The sequence below is a fragment of the Sus scrofa genome, chromosome 4 (genome assembly GCF_000003025.6).
Source record: "Sus scrofa isolate TJ Tabasco breed Duroc chromosome 4, Sscrofa11.1, whole genome shotgun sequence".
Lineage (NCBI taxonomy): Eukaryota > Metazoa > Chordata > Mammalia > Artiodactyla > Suidae > Sus > Sus scrofa.
In genome coordinates, this window is record NC_010446.5 from 32092501 (window position 1) to 32115297 (window position 22797).

The following is a 22797-nucleotide window of genomic DNA, read 5'->3' on the forward strand; positions in this document are numbered from 1 at the left end:
ACCTGGACCACATTTCATACTGGGCAAGTTGATTGATATGATTTATTTTCAAACTACATTAAATGAAATTTTCAACGGGGGAGGGGGGCGAGTACGGTTAATAATCAAAGGGGAGAGAGTGCCATTAAAGCCTTTTCCTAAAATTCACACGATAATCAGTTTCATACTAGTTGCCAGACTTTAAATAACACGAAAAAATATACACACTACAGGGCTGGCAAAAGAAATAAACTAATAAGGCTATTTCTCCTTTTCGGCCAAAGCGTTGAAGACATGTCGCCGGGAGACAAAACACCATGAGAATTTTCCCAAGACAAGAAAAGTTGGCCGAGTTAAGCTCTACGAGTGCGTGCGTTTCGGGTAGGTGCCTCTCGCTCGGCTGCGTCCCCAGCACCACCTAGGCCCCCAGGGGCTCGGGACTGCGGGTCACGCTCTCGGCAGCGCCCAGGCTGCAGCGAACTCCCAGCTTCCGCGCTGGGAAGAGACCGGCGGCCCCTCCCAGCGAGGACTCCGCGCGCCTCCAGGGCCCGAAGTAAACCGCACGCCGCTCAGCAGAGCGTCCCTGCGACGCGAACAGGACCGGCCCAGGGCCTTTGGTCAGACCGCCCGCCGCCAGCCCCGCACCCGCAGGGCGGAGGCGCACGGCCACCCGCTGCCAAGGCGCGAACTTTTACACCTACTTTTTGTTTCGCTTCGGCTTTGGCGTGGCTAAGGCACCGCCCAGGATCGGGACTCAGACACTGATTTTCCACCGCCTGGGGACGTTGCCTTCCTCGCCCCGAGGTTTCGACCAGCTGTTCGGAGAACTAAGTTCTTACCCAGGTTGCTAAAAAGTGGTCCCCAAGAGTAGCACCCCGTCAAACGCAACAACAATGACAACAACCACACTAATAACTATCACTTAAATGAGTGGGGTTGCCCCTCAGGCTCTACGAGAAAGCAGAGCTAACTGCGCGCGGGGGTCGGAATTAAAAAGGACACAGGAGCGCGAAGGCTGAGCCGAGCAGGAGTGGGCTGTTGGTCCTAGCCTCTTTCTTGCCCGGCACTCGGGCTGTCTATCTGTAACTGACAATTTGTCCCTCCAGCTGCTCAGGCAAAGTTTGACAATTCCGTCGCAGCGGGAGCGGATTTCTCCCTCCCTTTCCCGCCCCGCGAACCCCCCTCCCCAGAAATAATCCCACCAACTCCCGGCCCCGAGTGCAAACTTACGTTTGATCTGCCGAGGCTTGCTCTGCTTTCGCCGGGACATCTCGGCGGCGGCCGCTGCCACTGGGGCTGCCGCGGTGCCCGCTTTAGGGGCTGCCGCTCCTTCGGCTCCCGCCGCTCTCACCGCCGCCGCGGGCCAGGCTCGGGCCGCCGCCGGCCGGACTCTAGGTGCTCCGGACGCGCGGGATTCGGGCGCTAGGCTCCTCTGGGAGCCACGGATCCACGTTTGGAGATGAGCAGGCAAATGAGGAGAGAGGGGGCAGAGAGAGTGTGACAGTGCGGAGGGGAGGGGGAGTGTGGGTGAGCGCTGGGTGGGTTGGGGGGGTGAGAGAATGGGAATTTGCAAACGAATGAACAAAAAGAGAGAAAAGGGGAATGGGGGGCACAAAAAGAAGGAAGAGAAGGAGGGAGGGAAGGGAGAGCGAGCAGAGGGGAGAGGGGAAGAGAGGGGGCGGCAGGCGCGGAAGGAGGAGCGCGCTCGCTCCCCGCTCCGCGGCTCGCGGGTCAGATACTCGAGCGCCGCCGCCGCGCCGCCGCCGCCGCCGCCGCCGCCGCCGACGCTCCGGGCCGCGCAGCTCTCGCTCTGCCGCGGGAGGTGGCGAGGCGCGGGAGGGAGGGGCGCGCCGGAGCTGTGGGGAGGGGGGGACTATTCCATCAGCAAAAGGAGGATTGGCTGCATCCAAAGCCAGTCCGGATGCAAACTAGGGCCCTGGCCTCGGTCGGGTGGGGTGCAAGGGAGCAAGGTCGGGGGTTGGGGGGACCGAGGGAGGCGTGGGGAGACCTTGGAGGGGGGCCACCTTCTGCAGTTGTCACCGCGTCAGCTCTGGGCATTTGCCAGAGCACCCCTCCTCCTCTTCGCGGCAACTTCTTTCAACAGCCCTCTCTGATGGACCCCAACTCTCCTCTTATATGCCTTGCCTATCCAGCGGGGCACAAAGAAATCTCAGTCTCCATAAACTTTGTGCTTCCAGTTATGCTGCCCCCTCCCCTAGTTTCCTCCCCCTCCCTTCCAGCTTTTTGGCAGGAAGGTTAGGCCACTGGCAAAATCCTCTGTGAGAGCCAGCTGATCACAAATGCCAACTGTGTGTCTTGGGGCCAGTTAAGTCCTCTCATCTGCTCAGGCTCTCAGGAGACCATTTCATTGCTCTCAAGGTTCCCAGGAGACCGCTGCGAACACGGACCATCCCCCTCTTGGCCCACACGGATGGGATGCTGAGCAGCGTCTTCACGGTGCTCTTTCTCACCTCGAGTTTTCATTTTAGATTGTAAAAAGTCCGAATTTGGAGCCAGGCCGAGATTTTTCTCACATCAGAAAGGAGGACCATCACCTAGGTGATTAACCCTTGTGGGAAATGAACCGCCTCTAATCAGAACACTAACTTTTTGAGGAAGTCTGTAGAAGTTCAGAGTTCCCACCCCAGCTCCGCAATCTTTCATGCTTTTAGTTGTTCTGCCACAGGGAAGCAGCCAGCAACTAATAAAAGATTTGATCTTGCCATAATTTCCCAAGCAGGTAAGCCCCAATAACTATTTCATGGTTCTTTAGCTTTCGAAGTTTTGTTTCATTCTTATTCAATTATTGTGTATGTGGTATGTTGGAAACTGCAAGCCAAAAGAACAAATTTTGAAGTGATTTGCATAGTTATTATTTTGGCCAAGTTTAATTGCTTGAAGCTACCTTAATTTCTCATAGATTCCTATACATTAAGTATTAAATATATTCTCCCAGGTTGACTTGAAGGAGTGTCTATCCAAGAGGCAGTGGAACTGGCTACTTTATGTAATCAGTATTTACTAATAATCTCCTCTGCAGTTAACATGTATCTACCAGATACTGCTGACTTTTACCCCCAGGTTGTGAGATCATCCATTCTGATCTGAAATCCTGCCCGGCTTTGTTCAGTTGACCAGCATCCCTGTAAGCCCCACCAAACTCCATATGCTAAAAGGGTCTGGAGGTCAGCAGAGAGCCTGGACTGATTGAGCATAATGTAGGATGCTCAGTGTGCAGGAGGCACTGTAATCAGTGTCATTTATAACCCCATCAGGACATCTTCTGGAAGGTATAAAGAGCTGGCCTGTGAAAGGTAAGGCTGAAAGAATCTTAATACAGAACTGAAAACCAACTGTGAATTTTATTACATTACCATTAGTACTATTACTATAGAGGTTGTCAGAATAGATAGTTCTTTGCAGTGGAAAATGCACTAAGTGGCAAAGTCCCTCCCCTGGAGAACCAACAAATTAAAGCCATAAGTACCATGAAAAACAGGGTTATTTGTGTTTGTGCTGTGGAATGAATAAGCAGACAGCACTGCAGATTTTTGTCTTCTTAATTTTCAATCCATTATAATTAAATTGGTATACTTAGAACTGGATTATTATACATTATGGTTTCTAAAGATCTTTTTACAGAACTGGCTGACTTTTTATATCACCCAAAAGGAATGCCCATTGGAATTAAAATATCATAACAGTTAGTGTTTCTTTTGGCATTTGAAATGGTTAAATATGCAAAGCAAAAGAGAAACAAATACATCTCAACTAAATATTCAGTTCAAAAGCTGAAAGTAGCAAAAGTCAGAGAATTCAAGGCAAGATTGATAAGATAACCAGATTGCAGTATTAAAAATTGGTTCCTCTAAATTTATAAATATATTATTATAGTCAATGAGTGAATTAAACTAAGAAATGTTATTCCATTTTGTGTTTTCCATCATTTTTAATGAGAATGCTAATGATATTTAAAGTTCAATTTTTCTTTTTCTAGTTTAAAACACTAAGGTTATAAAATAAAAAGAAAGTAAAACTTCTAAGCAGTTATCTCTGTCCAAATGGATATAGCAGCCCCAAGCCACAGCTACATGACTATCAAACAATGATTATGAAAACCACAAATGAGAAAAGCATCAGGGAATGATATTACAAAACCACAGCAACAAATGTATCTGTGATATTGAAAACCACAATTCACAACTAATATCCTATGTATCACAAATTACCATTTAACTATAAATGTGAAAATGTGTAACAATACAAAATTATCTCTCATTTACTTAAAAATGAATTATTCATTTTCCAAGACTCACTGATTTTACCCTGCATAATAGTTCTTGTTAAAAAGTTTCTTTTTTCCAAGACAAATCATTTTAAGTGACACAGGTAAGTTACTTTAAAAGGAGAAATTATGTAACTTTTAATAACATCTCCTCAAATGCTAAAAGAATTGATCTGAAGCCAGTGTGAAATAAAGGAACAGGAGTTCCCATTGTGGCTCAGTGGGTTAAGGACCTGATGTTATTTCTATGAGGATGCAAATTTGATCCCTGGCCTTGCTCAGTGGGTTAACGATCTGGCATTGCCATGAGCTGTGGTGTAGTTCACAGACACAGCTTGGATTTGGCATTGTTGCTGCCAGCTGCAGCTTAGGTTGCAAATGCAGCTCTGATCCAGTGTTGCTATGGCTGTGGTGTAGGCCACAGCTGCAGCTCTGATTCAACACCTGGCCCAGGAACTTCCATATACCAGTAAGAAAAAGAAAAGAAGAAAAAAAAAAAAAAAAAGAAAAAGAAACATCTACTTCAGTCTAGCTTTCTTCAGGAATGAAAAATGATACACTAGAAACTTTATGGAAAAAAAAAAGCTTGAAGTATTCTATTGACCTTCAATGAGAATATAATTGCATATTCTTAGTCATTTTAGCTAGAAAATATACATCTGACAGTAAAATGAGATGCCAGTACCAAAACTACTTTAATATGAAACCAAATGTTTATTTTCAGTTGAATAAAACAATATTGTTTGTAAGTTTATAGCAATGCCAACTTTAATAAATTAAAATACAGAATGCCCAGTTAAACTTTAATTTCAAACAGGCAACAATAATTTTTAATATAAGTATATTCCATGAAATATTTGGTACATACTTATCCTAAAAAAAAAATTGTTTCTTATCTGAAATTCAGATTTAACTGGGCATCTTATATTTCATTTGGCAAACTTACAAGCTTAATATTTTAGTATTTTCATAAATTTATGTTTATAGTATTATTTACAGAAAAGGCAGAGAAACTCTAAAGCATTTTCTACAGATATAGATATACTTAATTCTTGACTATCATATTATTTAGGGAAGGCAAGGTAGAAAGAATAAATTTATATACAAAAATTCTTTATTTGGCACAGTACTGAAATGTGCTCTCAGTACAAATGGATTGCATTCAAGTCTGTCTCACTCTTGGATTTGTTTTTAAAATGTGTGTTTTTCCTCCAAGGGATCAACAAATTGATAAAGCAACCTCCCAGGCCACATCTTATTAGGCAGCAAGCTGCCTTCTTTATTATGGGAATAAACAATATTCAAAAGCTTCAGAAAGACTTAATTTTTTGCCCTTGTATCCTCACCAGAAATTGAATACAGTTTATCTGTCTTGATTCAAGATTGTGACACAGAATTGAACAAGAATGCAGTATGAAAATAGTGTCTAGTGTTTGTATATCTTTATAATTTCAGCAGGTTAAAAATAAAAATCAACAAATTCATCTAAATGACATTCCTATGTTATAACTATGAAAAGGACTATCTGTTTACTTGCAAAGGAGCCAAGAGTTTTGAAAACATTCAGTCAATCCAGATCGGAAGTTTAACTTGGTCTTCAGGTAGATAGTCAATCCCTTGACAGAAGCATGTATGTACGAAAAATTTACTAAAGGGCAGGTCTATTGAATTAATTCTTCAGATATTCAAAAATGTCTGCCAAAAAAATCTCTGAACCAATATGGCTTAGAAATGATTATTTTCTTTGTGTTAAATTTTACAATATACAAAAAAAAAATGTAGATGATTCAAGTTTTTATTCTTTCCAATCATTCTTTATGTCCAAGTTACTATTCTGATAGAGGGAAGTCATATGATGAACTCTATCACAGACACACACAAAAAATTGTTGCTAAGTCTGTATAATGCATAACACAACTCAAAGTATAAAATCAATATTGAAGGAGTAAGGCCCCCAGTTTTAGTAGACATCTGTTGATTTGGCCTGTCTAGCATCCATTCTCTCTTATTCTGGTAATAAGGCTGTACATTTTGACCACAGCTTCTCTTTGGTCATGTGATGCAAGTAAGGCCTTTCCCAATCGCTCAATCTCTGGCCAATTAGACTATTCCAGGTGTTTATATATAGTGATTGGCTCAATGGTTCAAATTGTTTCAATGAGAGCCAGCCCTGGGACTTTATCCTAAAACCATTGAAGAAAGGGTTTTATCATTTTGCTGGGTTTGCCATACTGAAGGAATGCAAAACTAATACTGCACTGCTGTTGGCCATCCTTGGAAGAAGAAGGTTCACAATTGTCTAAAACGGTGTCAACACAGAGTACTAATTTTGTGTTACTTTATCTCAGGATCTGAATTTGGGGAAATCCAAACTAAGACACCCATTAAATTCCAATATTACTTTGTTTTTGGCTCCATCAATATCACTTGTGTATCTTCATAAACATTAGAGTCTCGGTCATTTCTATTACATTGTTATCTTCATCTATTTGAGCAGGCTAATCTCTATGCCCCTTTGTAGTCTTGGCATAGATGTCATTTTTCCCAGGAAGACATCACTGATCTGAGATACCTCCATCTGAGTCTCAGTGAGATACCGCTTCTTAGTGCCATAACATCCTTTTCATCTGCATAATATCACTTGTTGCATTGTATTATATTGGCAGTTTACTTACATATAAATTCCATCCTCGCCAGTCCTCTCCCTGCCCCAATAAACCTAACTAGATAGTTTGTAAGGGCAAGAACTATGTCTGTCTTTTACAGAATTATATCCCCAATGCTGGACACATAGATGGTCTTAACATAATTGTTGAAAGAAAAAGTAAAGTCAGAATTATGCTGTTTTTTCCGGGGACTCCCAACATTCCTGGTCCTCATTCACATAGGCACGAGTATAGGAAGTGGCATGCTCCTGACAGTGGATGCTTGGTCCAAGGGGAGTATCCCAACTCAAATATGGCCAATCAAGTTCCTCCCTCAGGAATCTAGAGTTAGTATCAAGACTTTCATCTTTACATGGGCTAGTCTCTTGAAGGAAGGAGAAGTAAAACCTCTGGAATTATGGCATGGTTATCACCATGTAAACAGAGTAACAGTGATAGCTTGTCACTAGAGGGAAAAGAAATAAATGTCCTGAGATAAGGAGAGCTGGGAATATGAAATGGCATCCCATGTCCTGCCCATAACATCACCGAGGTTTTTATGTCTCCTTAAAACAAATTCTTATGTCTCCCCCCCTCCTTTCTTTTAAGAATCATTTTTTGGCCTAAATTAGCATTAGTTGATTCCTGTTACATTCAAGCCAAAATACAAAATTTGGCCATCCATGACTTAAGTTGCTTAACTATTTGACTTCCCCCTTGGTCCACAGTTCTGCTTTCCATGATTTCAGTTAACAATGGCCAACCATGGGCCCAAAGTATTAAATGGAAAATTCCAGAAAAAAAAAAAAAAAACACCAATTCGTAGGTTTTTAATTCTGTGCCTTTCTGAGTGGCATGAAATCTTCCACCTTCCAACCTCCCTTCTTGTAAAAACACTTTGCTCAGTGAATCCCACAGGTTAGTCACCTAGTAGCCATCTCAGTTATCACATCATATGCCAAGGTATCACAGTGCCTGTGTTCAGGTTACCCTTATTTTAGTTAGTAATGGCCCCAAAGCACAAGAATAATGATGCTCAAATTCAGATATGCCAAAGAGAAGTCTTAAAGTCATTCCTTTAAGTGAAAAGGTGAAGGTTCTTGACTTAATGAAGAAAACAAACAAACAAACAAAAAAAACTGTATGCTAAGTTTGTTAAAAAGGAAAAAGAAATTCATGATAGTGTTTCTGTCACACCTCAAATTGCAAATGTTATGACTACAGGGCAGGATAAGTGCTTAGTCAAGATGGAAAATGCATTAAATTTGTCCTAGAAGGTATTTTGAGGGAGAGAGAGGCCATATTCTCATAACTTTATTATAGCATGTTATAATTGTTATATTGTATTATTAGTTATTGTTATTTATCTCTTACTGTGCTTAACTTATAAATTAAACTGTATGTATGTATAGGAAAAGATACAGTATATATAGAGCTAAGTAATATACGCAGGTTGAGGCATTCACTGGGGGCCTTGGAATATATTGCCCACAGATAAGGGCATAAGTGGAACATATTCCCCACTGTACTTAGAAATATCAGTTTAACTGAATTTTCTATTTTCCTCCAGAAAGGCTACATAAAAGTATTGTATTAGTCAGGGTTCTTCAGAGAAACAGAACCAATAGTATATATCCAGAGAGAGAGAGATAATAGAAAATTGACTCACATAATCACAGAGGCTGAGAAGTTCCTGGACCTTCAATTGGCAAGCCAGAGACCCAAGAAAGCCACTGATACAGTTCCAGTCTTGAATTTGAGGGCCGCTGAAGCAGGAGAGCTGATGATGCAAGTTCCAGTCTGAGTCCGAGTCTGAAGGCAGGAGATTACTGATGTTCCAGCTGGAAAATAACCCCATAGAAAGAGGGCGTTCTCACTTTTTCTTTTTGCTCTAGTCAGGTCATCAGTGGTTTGGATGAAGTCCATCCATTTTGGGGAGGGCAGTCTGCTTTTCTCAGTGTACCAATTCAACTGTTAATTTCATCTAAGAACACCTTGACAGACACACCCAGAATGTTTGACAAAATCGCTGAACAATCCTTGGGCCCCGTCAAGTTGGCACAAAAAATTAACCATCATGAGCACTTCTGATGATCTTTTATTTTTTTTTTCCAGAGCAACCCTGAAATGGCCAAGAACTCATGAATTTTAAGTGGGAATTCCACAATTTTAACATAGATAAATAAGGATGTTATCATTTACTGATTTGGGGTATTCACTTCAATCAGGGCTGATTCTTGGGGATGAAAAGAGTAGCATTTTCAAATTCAGAGTTGCTCAAGGGCATTATGACTGATTGACATGCACATCTATATCCTTCCTATTACATGTATCCTGGCCCCAGATGTCTGATTTTATTTTCAACTTTACTTTTCCACATTTGAATAACCATCTAACAGATTACCTTGCACATAAATTTTATGAATGTTGTTATAATTTGCATGAATAATGTTTATACTTCTGTGGTAGATTTTATTTTCCAACATATAACTTTTGCCATAAATTCCTAAATGCAATAGAAGAAATTAAACGGCTTCTTGAGAATACTTCCTATGTGTATAGACTTAATCAAATCACTTATCTTTGCTTTTATCTACTTGTCAAAGTGTATTAAAATAATGCATCAGGAGTGAATTTAGGGTGAACTGAAGATGTCGGATTATGAATAACCATGCTAGGGCATACTGATAATGAAATCATCTAAAAGAAGCTGAAAAGGATAATTATATTACTTTCAAATGTATCTTGTAATAAAAATTAAATTATATGACTAATATACTCCTTTAAAAACTATTTTTATTTTTTATTACACAAATAGATGTACATAGAATTAAAGGTCAAATATCTTTTCAAGGCTTATAATAAAAATTAGCAGTTTCTTGTCTTACTCAACATCCCAATGACAGTTCCTGCTCCCAAAGGTATAATCATTGTCAAACCTTTTCAGCCAATTCTCCTGATGTTCACTTCATATTTCTAAATAACATGCTTTACTACTTTACAGAGTTTATTAGTTTTAATTTATTATATTTACTATATTATGTATATTATATTTATGTATTACTGACCATGTGATAATTTACTATGAAAATATGAAGATATAATACCCTTACAGCCCTAATATTCATGTTATTCAAAAATTTTGTTAAACCAAAAGTTCATGTTTTATTAATGGTTAATCTATATAGGATATGATGATTAAATTTTCTTTTGTTATCTTTGTTTTCTTTAAAGTTAATGATTTCTTTGTCATTTTCTCAGTGTTCCATGGCCTTTTACTATTTTATCCCCCAATTATTTGCCAGTGTAATACAGTCAAGTACATTATTACATCAATATATTCAAAGACAGATAAATTAGCTGGTAATTTTGTTTCCCACATTAAGGTGTCCTTCTCGGAAAGTTTCACCCATCTGCTCGAGTCAAGATGGACCGCTCTGTGATTAAAACTTCCTTTTCATCACCTCCTGAGAATTCCCTTAACTTTATCCTGTGTTATTCTAGATTTCCTGAATATTTTATATTCCTCCTTCATGGTTTACTACTCCTTTTCTTTTCTCTTTCTCTCTTTTTCTCCCTTTCTTCTGTTTCTTCCATCCTCCTTCCTCCCTTTCTTCTTATTGTTTTTGCTGTTTTGGAGTAAAATTTCTTGTAGCTTCCAGAGAAAATGTATATACAAAGTAATTTTTTTTTGAGATTTGGCAAAACTAAAACATTCTTTATTCTCCTTTCATACATGACATATAGTTTTGAGAGGGTGTAGAATTCTCAGGTGGAAATTATTTTCCATGACTTTTTCTTTATTTTTCCAGTTTTATTGAAATATAATTTACATATAACACTATATAATTTTAGGACTATAACATGATGACTTGATACACGTGTTGTTAAATGATTACCACAATAGTTAGTTAACACCTTCATCACTTCACATAATTACCGTGTGTGTATGTGATAAGAACACTTAACATTTACTCTTAGCAACTTCCAAGTATTCAATATAGTACTGTTAACTAGTTACCATGCTGTACATTAAATCCTCAGATTTATTGTATAATTGGCAATGTGTTCTCTTGAACCTACATTTTCCGATTTCCTCCATTCCCCAATGCATGAAAAACACCATTCTACTCTGAGTTCAGCTTTTTAAAATTCCACACACAAGTGATATAAAGTATCTGCATTTTTTCTGCCTGATGTATTTCACTTAGCATAATGCCCTCAAGGTTTATACATCTTGTCCCAACTGGAAGGATTTCCTTCTCAGGTTGAATAATATTCATATATACAATATTCATATATATTCACATACATATCCATATATAGTCACATATACATATGTGTGTATATACACAAACTGTACATACACAAACTGTACATTTCCCAGTAGCATTTATGGAAAAGACTATCCTTTCTCCGTTGAGGATTCTTGACTCCCTTGTCAAATATTAGTTGAAACTAAATGTAGAATTAATTCCCTGCCTCTAGATTTTGTTCTCTTGCTCTATGGGTCTGTTTTTTATGCCAGTACCATACAGTACCATACTGTAGTCAATCACAATAGCTTTGTAACCAGGATATGTGAGGCATCCAGCTTTGTTCCTCCTTCTCAGAAATGCGTTAACTCTCTCTGAGATCTTTTGTGGTTCCATATGAATTTTAGAAATTTTTCAGTGAAAAAATGTCACTGGAATTTTGATAGGGATTGCACTGAATCTATAGATGGCTTTGAATAATATGAATATTTTAAAAATATTAATTCCTCCAATTCATGATCATGGGATAACTTTTCATTTATTTTTGTCTTCCATTTTTTTCATCAGTGTCATAAACTTCAGTGTACAGGCATTTTGCTTCCTTGGTTAAATTTATTTCTAAATTTTTTTTGGATGCTATTGTAAATGGAATTATGTTTTTTTTTTCAGACAGTTCATTGTTAGCATATAGAAACGAATATCATTTTTGTATATTAATTTTATACACTACAACTTCACTAAATTAATTTATTAGGTCTAATGGATTTTTGATGGAGTCTTTGCCTATCATCTGCAGAGACAATTTTATTTCTTTCTTTCTGATTTGGATGCCCTTTATTTCATATTCTTCCCTAATTGTTCTTGCTAGAACTGTAAATAATATGTTGCAAAGGAATGGTGATATCGTTTGTAATATGTCCTCTTTTCATTTCTGATTTTGAGTCTTTTTTCTCTTAGTCCTTATTATTTCCTTTATTCTGCTAATGTTGGGCTTAGTTTGTTCTTCCTTTTCTAATTCCGTGAGGTGTAAACTTAAGTTTTTAGAGGTATTTCTTTTGTTTAATGTAGGAATTTACCACCATGAACCTTCCTCTTAGTACTACTTTTGCTGCATCCCATAGTACCTCTTTTTCTGTATCATGTAAGTGGTGGCATGTTGAGTTTCAACTTTTGTTTGTTTCAAAATACATTTTGATTTTTCTTTTGATCCTTTCTTTACCCATGGGTTGTTTAGAAGTGGGTTAATTTCCAGGTAGTTGTGAATTTTCCAATTTTTCTATTGTTATTGATTTATACAAACTAAACCATTGTATAGTTTCATTCTTTGTGGTCAGAAGAGATACCATTGTGGTAAGATTTCAAACTTAAATTTGCTAAGACTTGTTTGTGACCTAACATATGATATCTTCTGGAGAGTTTTGTGTGCACTTGAGAGGAATGCACAGTGTGTTAATGTTGGACAGAATTTTCTGTATATATCTGTTAGATACATTTCATCTAAAATATAATTTAAGTACAACAATTTCTTATTGATTTTCTGTCTGGATTATCTATCCATTGTTGAAACTGGAATATTGGATATTGATGTCCTTTGATGTTCTACTACTATTGTTTTGTTGTCTATTTCTCCCTTCAGATCTGTTAGTACTTGCTTAATATGTTAGATCCTCTTATGTTGGGTGCATATATATTTATGATTGTTATGGTTTCTTGATATATTGACCCCTTTATCATTATATAAGCATTATGAGCTTATATAATAATAAAGGGGCCATTGTATAAGTATTATGAGCTTGTCTCTTCTTCAGCTTTTGTTTTTGTTTGTTTGCACAGTGTGCTATGGTTTGATGTGGGATCTAGTTCCCAGACCAGGGATTGAACCCAGGCTCATAGTGGTGAAAATGCTGAGTCCTCACTAGACCACCAGGGAACTCTCTTTTGGTACAGTGCTTGACTTAAAGTGCATTTTGTCTTTTATAATATAGCTACCCTTGCTCTCTTTAGGATTTCACTTGCATAGGGTATCTTTTTTTCCATCCCTTCAGTTTGAGCCTGTGTATATCCTTAAAGCTGAAGTGAGTCTCTTGTAGGTAGCATACAGTAATTTTTTAAAAATCTGTTCAACTACTCTAAGTGTTTTGTTGGGAGAATTTAATCCATTTACACTTAGAGTAATTACTGATATGTAAGAAGTTACTAATACCCTTTTACTTATTGCTTTCTGGCTTTTTTTGTAGTTTCCTTTTTACTTTCTTCCTTTCTTGCTGTCTTTCTTTATTGATGATTTTCCTTGGTGATGTGCTTTGATTTCCTTCCCATTATCTTTTGTGTATCTACTGTAGGTATTTGTTTTGTGGTTATCATGAAGTTTACATAAAACCTCTTATAAATATAACAGTCTGTCTTAGCTAATAGCAACTTAAGTTGGATCACTTTCAATAACTCTGCCTTTTTATCCTCCCTTTTAATTTTTGATGTCACAATTTACCTCTTTTTATATTGCCTATTTGTTAACAACTTATAGCAGCTATAGTTATTTTAACATTCCTTCCCCTTAGTCTGTATACTATAGTTAACTGGTTAACACACACATTATATTAAAAAATTAGAGTTTTAAAATCTTACTATATACTTACATTTACCAGTGCTCTATGTTTTCATATATCTTCAGGTTAATATTAGTGTTCCTTTAAGCATTTCTTGTAAGGCAAACGTAGTGGTGATGAACTTCCTTAGCTTTGTTTGTCTATAAAAATCTTTATTGCTCCTTCCTTTCTAAAAGACAACTTTTCCAGATAAGGTATTCTTGGTTGAATGTGTTTTTTTCTTTCAGGACCGTGAGTACATAATCCCACTCTTCCCTGGTCTATAAGGTTTCTGTGGAGAAGTTCTCTGATAACCTTATGGGATTTCCTTTGTAAGTGATAAGCTTCTTTTCTCTTCCTGCTTTTAAGATTCTCTCTTTATCTTTGATATTTGACTGCTTAAAAATAATGTGTCTTGGAGAAAATATTTTGAGTTTAATTTGTTTGGGAACCTATGAACTTCAAGAACATGCATGATCAAATCTCTTCCCAGATTCCAGTTTTCAGCCATTATTTTTTAAAATAAGTTTTTTGCCCCCCTTTCCCTTTCCTCTTACTCCAAAATTTGCAAACTGGTTCATTTGATGGTGTGCGATAGATCACATACACTTTCTCTACCGTTTTTCATTATTTTTTCTTTGTTCTCGGTATGGATAATTTCAAAGATTCTGTCTTCTGTTTCTTAGATTCTTTCTTTTGCTTGACCCATTTTGTTGTTGATACTCTCTATCATATTCTTTTTAAGTTCATTGTATTCTTCACTTTAGTATTTTTATTTAATGATTTTTAATGACTTCTATCTCTGTTAGACTTTTCATTCAACCTGTGAATTGTTTTCCTGATTTTTATTGAATTGTGTTTCTCTATTTTCTTGTAGTTCACTCAGTTTCCTTTAAACAGTTACTTTGAATTCCTTGTTGGGTAATTAATTTGCAGATCTACATGTCTTTGGGGTCAATTACTGCAAGATCCTTGTAATACTTTTGTGGTGTCATGTTTCCTTGTTTTTTTTTTTGCACTTCTTGAAGTCGTGTATTGTTGACTTCACATTTTAAGTAGAAGTGATCCCCTCTAATCTTTACTGACTGATTTTGGAAAAGAATTACCTTCCATCAGCTCTACTAGGGATTCTGAGACTTTCTCAGACATTCTTTAGATATGCTTGCTCCACACTTCTTGCTCCCTCTTGTGGCAGAATTAAGCTTGTGTGCTTTTTCTCCATCCTGCTGTACAGCACACGGATTACTGGCAGCCCCTCTTTTGTTTACACAAAGGCAGTGTTAAGCGTTCAAATCTGTGGTCACTTCCTGGCCCATGGATTCTGTCCAGCTTTCTGCACATGCTCCCTAGCTGTCCACCAAAGCTCACTCTTGCTATCAGAAATAGTACAGGAAGCTGGTTATGGGATGGAGGTGTGTGGGTATAGGACAGTGTGCTGTGGGTGCCTATGTGCCAATTATGGGATCAATGGGTGAAGCACCCCAGAAGCTCTGGGGTAGGCCTCCTGATGGAATCTATGGTATAATATAGTAGGGTCCATATTCCTTTGATGCATTTTGAACTTTGGCTGCTATTCTCTTAGCCACCTATCATCTCCCAGTCCTACAGCTTCTGACTCAGTACTTCAAATGGGGAGAGAAATGGACCTCTAGTAGCATCCCAAACAACTGGGGAAGCTGGGCACTCACTGGTCTGTTTGCTTACCACCCAAATGCACAGTTGGACAAGACTCCTCCTGGGCACCTTGGCATGTAGTGCTGGATCCCACAACTCCCAAAAGGCGCTTTTTCTATGATAGATGCCAAATTGTTGTTGATGGGAGGATTCAACAAAGAATGTCTTATTTGGCCGTCTTGCTGTAATTATTCACCTCCCTTAATTTTTGAACACAGTGCTTCACTGACTTCTACAGCCAGAGTTGTTCTGAGAAGTCTGACACCATTCTGATTCCTTATCACTGAATGTATCCTGCCTCCTTCCCCCAGTCCCACTCTGGAAGCTTTCAGCATCTTTACCTTACTCTCATTCTTCTGAAATTTAATAATGTGAAAATTTGTTGCCCCATCTATTTATTGAGCTGAGCACTTACTGCACCATATTAGTCTAGAAACTTGGGGTTTGCCATCAGTTGTGATAAAATTCCTTGCATTATTTCATTCTCTGGAATTATTAACTTGGGCCCTCTTGCGTGGATACTACTGTTTTCTTTTTTCTCAGGCCACTTTTGCTGTTTTTTTCTAAAAAATGTTTTAGCTTTGTCTCCCGATCTTCACTATGACTATTATTTATGTGATCATATTTTATTTTTAAGCTTCTTTTTGTTTTCTAAAGAGTTATTTTTCAGTATCTTGTTTTGTTCTTTTTTCTTCATCTCTTATGTTTCTGGTGCCAGTACTTATAGGATTTCTTTTAAAAAATTATTATTATTTTTGGCCATGCCCATGGCAGGCATAAGTTCCTGGGCCAGGGATGAAACCCAAACCACAGCAGTAACAATGCCAGATCCTTAACCACTAGGTCACCAGGGAACTCCCTAGGTTTTTGTTTTTGGAGATTTCTTTAGTTCCCTAAATTCTTTTTGTTTCCTCAGTGCTTCTTTATTTTTTTTTTCCTTTCATGTTGGAAGTTTCCCATACATATTTGGTTACTTTTGTCTTTCTGTTTCTAGTATTACTGACACACTAAAAACATTATTGGAAGTTTAATATATCACTCTTTGGTTTGCAAAGTTTCACTAAATCTCTTTTGAGTATGGTATTCCCATCTTCAGTTAATATTGCTGAATAAAAAAATCTTTCCAGGTTTACCTTCTTAAGAGTAAATCTCAGGCTTCAGCCAGCTGTGGTGAAGTTGACACCTGACAGTGTGTGTGTGTGGGGGGGGGGATTTAGAGGTATCATTGATTCTCACACAGACTTTGCACCAACTCCTGTATTTCCAATTGCACCTGCACCCCACTTTCAGGATTACCTATTGTTTGTATCCTATACTTTTTCTCTTTTTTTCACTCTCATTTTTTTCTGAAGTAATTTTAAAACAGCCTCCTTATAATGTATACATATGAAATAAAACAACTGACACTTTATGTATGTGAAAAATTATGTATTTTTCTCTCATCCTCAGTTGATAGTTTAGCTGGGAATATAATCTAAGTTTAAAAAGCATGTTTTTCCCCTAATAAATCTGAGAAATCCACACTCTCTTGTCTTCTAGCATTTCACGTTATTGACTGGAAATCTGGTAATAGTTAGAAAACTCTGTGTTATCTATTCCTTATTTGCTGATGCTTTTATTATTTTCCCACTAACTTACTATTCTGAAATTTTACACTTATAATTTATTGAATATTATGAATTTCAACCCAGCAGTAATCTATCCTCTAACATTCCTAACAGAAGCCTGGTTTCATTCAGATAACTCCTCCTTCTCCACACAGCCCTTGTGATTCAATTAAACTTGCTTCATTTCTACTCTAGGAATGATCTTTAATTAATTCTAATCTTGTAATATGATCTCATCCCCCTTGTTAGTGATTGTTTTAGGAATGGGCAAGGGACCCAATTCTGGACAAGGAGAGAGTTGCTGGAGGCTTTGGGGAGATTTCTTTATTGCTCTTAAGACAGAATTACTGGGAGCCTGTTTCCTTCCATATTTCTGGAAATAGACAAGGAAGAATATTGCATCACTTGCTTCTGTCATTCATTTTTGACAATAAAGAAACCTATCTCTAAAACAAAGCTAACCCCCAGAGGAGTGAAAAACAAAGAGAGCTGCATTCAAATAAAGCTGAAGCCTGATCATACTAGGCTTGGCATTGGCTTTGCTTTTAGACGCCCTGTTACATGAACCAAAAATATTTCTTATTGTTTAAGACTGCTTCTATTGGATTTTTGTTACTCAAAGTGGAAAATGTCTTATCTGATACTAAGTTGTACAAAAGTCTTTTATCTTTCATTCTTGAATCACATGGACTGAGGAGCAGGAAATATGGACAGGGAATATGACTGCCCTCTTTGGTGTTGTTTAATAGTCAGATTTTCAAGTGAGCTGGCAGCATCACTTCCACCTTCTTTGTTCCTGCCAGTTCTAAACCTTATGCCTCTCTAGACGTCATCTATACAACATGGTATTGTCATGGGGTCTAGAGACAGAGTACATAGCTCCATCACGTCTTAGCTAGGTAATATGTGCATATTATTAAATGACTTTGTGCTTTTAGTTTACTTATATTCAAAATGAAATATAATGGTACTTGTTGCAGAGGATGGCTGTGTTAAATGAGTTACTATATATAAACTGTTTGGCATGAGAAAGTGGTTTTTAAGTGTTAGCTACTAAATTACTCCAAATACTTTCTCCCACTTCATTATTAACAACAGAACCTTAATTTTGTTCAAGATGATAAGTTAGAATTACTAATTTTCTGAGATTACCTTCTAGGTAGATTTAGATATGTAATACAATTCAGATCAATAGAATTCAAGAAGAAAACTGATGGATGAAGCTCTGAAAGAACTTAAAATGTTGGTCAAAAGCCAGAATGTATCTTTTCTTCTTGTCCTTTACCCTGTAGTTCCTATTTGGAATGGGATGCAATGCTTAGATATTCAAGAGCCACACTGCAATCACAAGAACAAAATCCACACACTTTAGAACATAGATATAAACGAGAAACACCCAGTGCTGATGACTTCCTTTAGCAGTACTTCAACCCAGAAGTAACCTGGAATTCTTACTCTGTGAGGAGGAAAACACCTGTTTTGTTACACACTGTTTGGGGTTTTTTGTTACACACTGTTTGGGGTTTTTAGTTATATACAGCCAAAGGCCATCCTAACTCCTACCCAAGGGACCTTCCAGGCAGGGTGGTGTGATCTTCTTGTGTTTTGAAATCTTGGTTTGGGGGAAATTATTTTCTTATTCTGCTTTATACTTCAATAGATTTCCATGTTCTTTTCACATTTTAGAAATTGGTTTGTTATCTACAAATAATTTCAAAAACTTCTTCCCATCCTCTTTACCTTTAAGGTTGACTCCTTTTCTTTTCTTTTTTTTTCTTTTTACCACCACACCTGTGGCATATGGAAGTTCCTGGGCTAGGGTTTGAATCAGAGCTGCAGCTGCCGGCCTATACCACAGCCACAGCAACACAAGATCTGAGCCACATTTGCAACCTAAGCCAGAGCTTGTGGCAATTCTGGATCCTTAACCCACTGAGGGAGGCCAGGGATCAAACCTGCATCCTCATGGACATTACGTCAGGCTCCTAACCCACTGAGCCACAATGGACACTCTGGTTTATTCCTTTTCTATCCTTGTATTTTATTCTCTAGAGGAAAGGGAAATAACAACAGTAATACCTAAAATGGGGATTCAGATCTTTAATGATTTAGGGGTCATGGGCAATGTGAAAAAATGAAGTATCCATTTACAAGATACTGTTAAAAAAAGGAAAATATATGTCCCTGTTAAAGATGCTTAAATTCAATTAAAATAAATATATCACTGAAAGACTATATACCTTAGGTCCAATGTGACTATAGACCGCAATTCTGTAAATTCTGAATCTGATTGAAAGACATACATAAATGTGAGAGAACTCTCATACTTAGTCAACTGCAACACACATTTTCATTCATACACCAACATTAGAAACAACAAAACAACATGCTATTAAAACCTTTTAAAATTAAGAGTATTTAGCTAAAACACCTCCACTTGTTTTCTTCTAAACAGTTTTTCCCCTTTTTGAATTTTGACTGCTACAAAACATAATATAGTAACTCTAATATTACACTCAAATAAAAATCCTCTCTTTGGGGGTTGCTATGGCTTTGAAAGAAAACCAACCATAGGCAAAAATGTCAGATAGCAAAATGTGCATTTCTTACCCCCACCCCTCCTCAGTTTCTTTCCTCTCCTTAGATTAATCTGTAAGTTGAGGAGCTGCATTATAGTAATGGCTTTAAGGCTTTTACTGCCTAACAAAGCAGTCATTACTGATGATACCAATTTCTGCACATAAACCACCAGTATGTATACCTTGCCTTCCTATAAGACTGCACCTGAATGGAACCAACCAGAGACCAGGCCTGTGCTGCTCCCATTTCCTACAGGGATGAGTGGACCTCAGAGCAGTAAGGGCTAGCTGTGGCTGTTCTATTGATTGGTCAATTCTTTGGCTCTACATAATTATTTCTGCACAGATAAAATTTTGCCAGCAGGGAAAATGAGTTTCAGATTGGAAAAGTGTGCTTCTTAAGCTCACACAGTGGCTGTAGAAGCTGGGATTCTATCCATGCACCGCCTAGTTGGAAAACTGTTGGAGTTTTGTTTATGTCATTCAAGCTTCCCTAATAGCAGACAATTACAAAATCTGGACTCTTAAACAAATAGTAAGTGGACTAGACTGAAAATCGGACAACAAGTATTCTAGTTCAGACTCATCAACTTGGAGAATTTTATTGATCACTTAGCCTAATGTTCACAATGGTAATCATTAAAATTTTTTTCAGATTTCAAATTCTAGGCATCTGTGATTTAGTTTGCTTTAAGTACTATATCTTAAGCTATGAATTTCTAAATAATTGGAACTTTATCTAAATATTTCACTTATGTAGTGCTTATACACTTAAAGAGACCTTGAAAATTTTCTTGATAATGTTGACAGTTTGTCAGACTTTAAATGCATTTTCCTTATTACCTTTTCATCTCTATTTTAATACGTTAAGGAACTCCATATAGGAAAGACTTAAACAATCATATCTTTGGAACTAGTTTCATTGAAAAGTCCCAGTCCAGATGACTGAATAAAGGGAACATGAACTTTTATCATGTTTTGGCAGTTGTGGGAAATAGAACCTTAGTTTAATTTAGTATAGAGAATATAGTACATTGGGCTTTGTATAACATAGATAAATACTTATTAGAATATTTGGTAGGAGGAAGTTTTGACATCCTTAGGACCATTAGAAAACTTAGTTCATGACTTCAGACTAGGAGATTTTATACAAATTACTATAAAATTTCATTTACATATACCCTTGGTAATATAAAATTTGAATTTCAAAAGACCAAAGCAGATATGGTGAATAATAGTTTGTGTTTCAACCATGCATATTCTAAAAGAGTTTTGGACTTAACTTTAAAGCCCCCTTTTCCTGTAAAAAACCTGCTCTGTCACATTGTCACACAACATCCTGTCACCCTATTTTCCCAGGCTGCCAGGAAACTGTCCCCTATTGATGGCTGAAATGGGGAAATACTTCTTACTGATCATCTCCTCAACCTCATCATCATGAGTTACTTAGGTGAGACAATCAGGAAATTCTGAGTCGTTTACTTTTTTTTTTTAATGATGAGGTAAAAATCTCTCTTCCAACGAAGTATAATAAAGCCAAGACTTTCGTATTGAAATTTCACTCCGGTGTTTGAATTCTCATCTTTCATCAAACAGTAGAAAATATATATATACATTGTGTGTTTGCTATGAATTTAGCCATCCTTCTCAGGACTAGCTTTTCTACTTGGAAAATTAGCCAAAATATAGATCTGGTCACAGTCAAGATTTTTCTTGCCATAATGGCTGAAATGCTACAATAATAGAGTTTTACTTATATTAAAAATGAATAACTTTATATGGGCCAACCATTTATACTCTAATTTTAATTACTGAAATTATAATTTGACATTTTTATAACTAGATGAACTGTAAACATTAAAGAGAGTACAAATAAGAAAAGGGAAATTAATTTGGGATTTTAACATTAAGAAGGTAGTGCTGGTTGGGCTACAAGTAGGATTTGGTCCTATAACTCATTCACTGAGTCATCCATCCATTCATGTTTTCAACCAAATGTACTTCTTAGTATTTGTAATGTACCACTATCTTTTCTAAAGGCTGGAGATAGAAAGACAAGTTGCAGACAGAAACAAAATGACAATATTTAATAACTGTGCTCTAGGCGATGAAGATGATCTTGAGATGAACAGAAAGCTAAGCAAAAGGGAGCCTGTGTCAAATTTTGACTACTCGTATACTTGGCCCCAGGCCAGCCCTGCTTTTCTTCATGATGACACTTTAGCGAGAGTAAACAAAAGCAATGTGTGTAGATTAGAGCAAAAACAAACAAACCCATATCTTTCAGCCTTTTACCAACAACTATTACTTCTGTATGGGAGTACTTGTATAGTCTCAATAAAACAATCTGATTGCAATAACAGTTTATTTGACAACTTTTGTGACCTAAAATGTGCATTAATTTTTATTTAGTATACCTACAGGTTTATGGTTCACCACATTGTAAATGATATGGAAGGTTCCCCTTACTGAAATAAATAACAATATAAAATATCAATAAACACAGAAAATGATGAAGATATTGATTTTAATTAAATGAATGCCTCAGTGATTTTTCTTCAGTCTCATTCTTTTCATATTTATTTAAGTTTACTGAGGTGTTTTTTTTTTTTTTTTAACAATGTGAAACAATTTTGCAGTATAAATCTTTAGATGATGCCATAGTTTTTACCCAGCTAAAACATGGAAAGAAGCCTCCTTTATGTCAACCTTTTGAAAGATGTATTCTGCCTACCTGGTTTTCCTTGTTCTGTCATAGTTAATCATTTGTTATGATATGCAGAAGACAGGATATCTTGAACTCTGGGAAATATGAAGCAACAGAAAGATTTCTTGAGATCACTACAATACAACAGTTTGTTAAACATTAAGTTAAGCATAATTATGCCCAATGATGAATAAAAAATGCATATTTGATTTCTAAGGTAATATCTAGGTCTCATTCGTGAAGAGATGTGTGAAACTATTAGCCACTATGTAAATATGTAACTTAAGTAAAAAGTACTTCAGTGGAAAAATATTATTAATGGATTACTACATTAATTTACACAAACTACACAAACACATCAATTGTGTTTCCTCAAATTCATATGTTGAAACCCTAACCTTCAGTACTTCAGAGTGTGACCTTATTTGGAGATAAAATCTTTACAGAGTTAATCAAGTTAAAATTAGGTCATTAGGATTG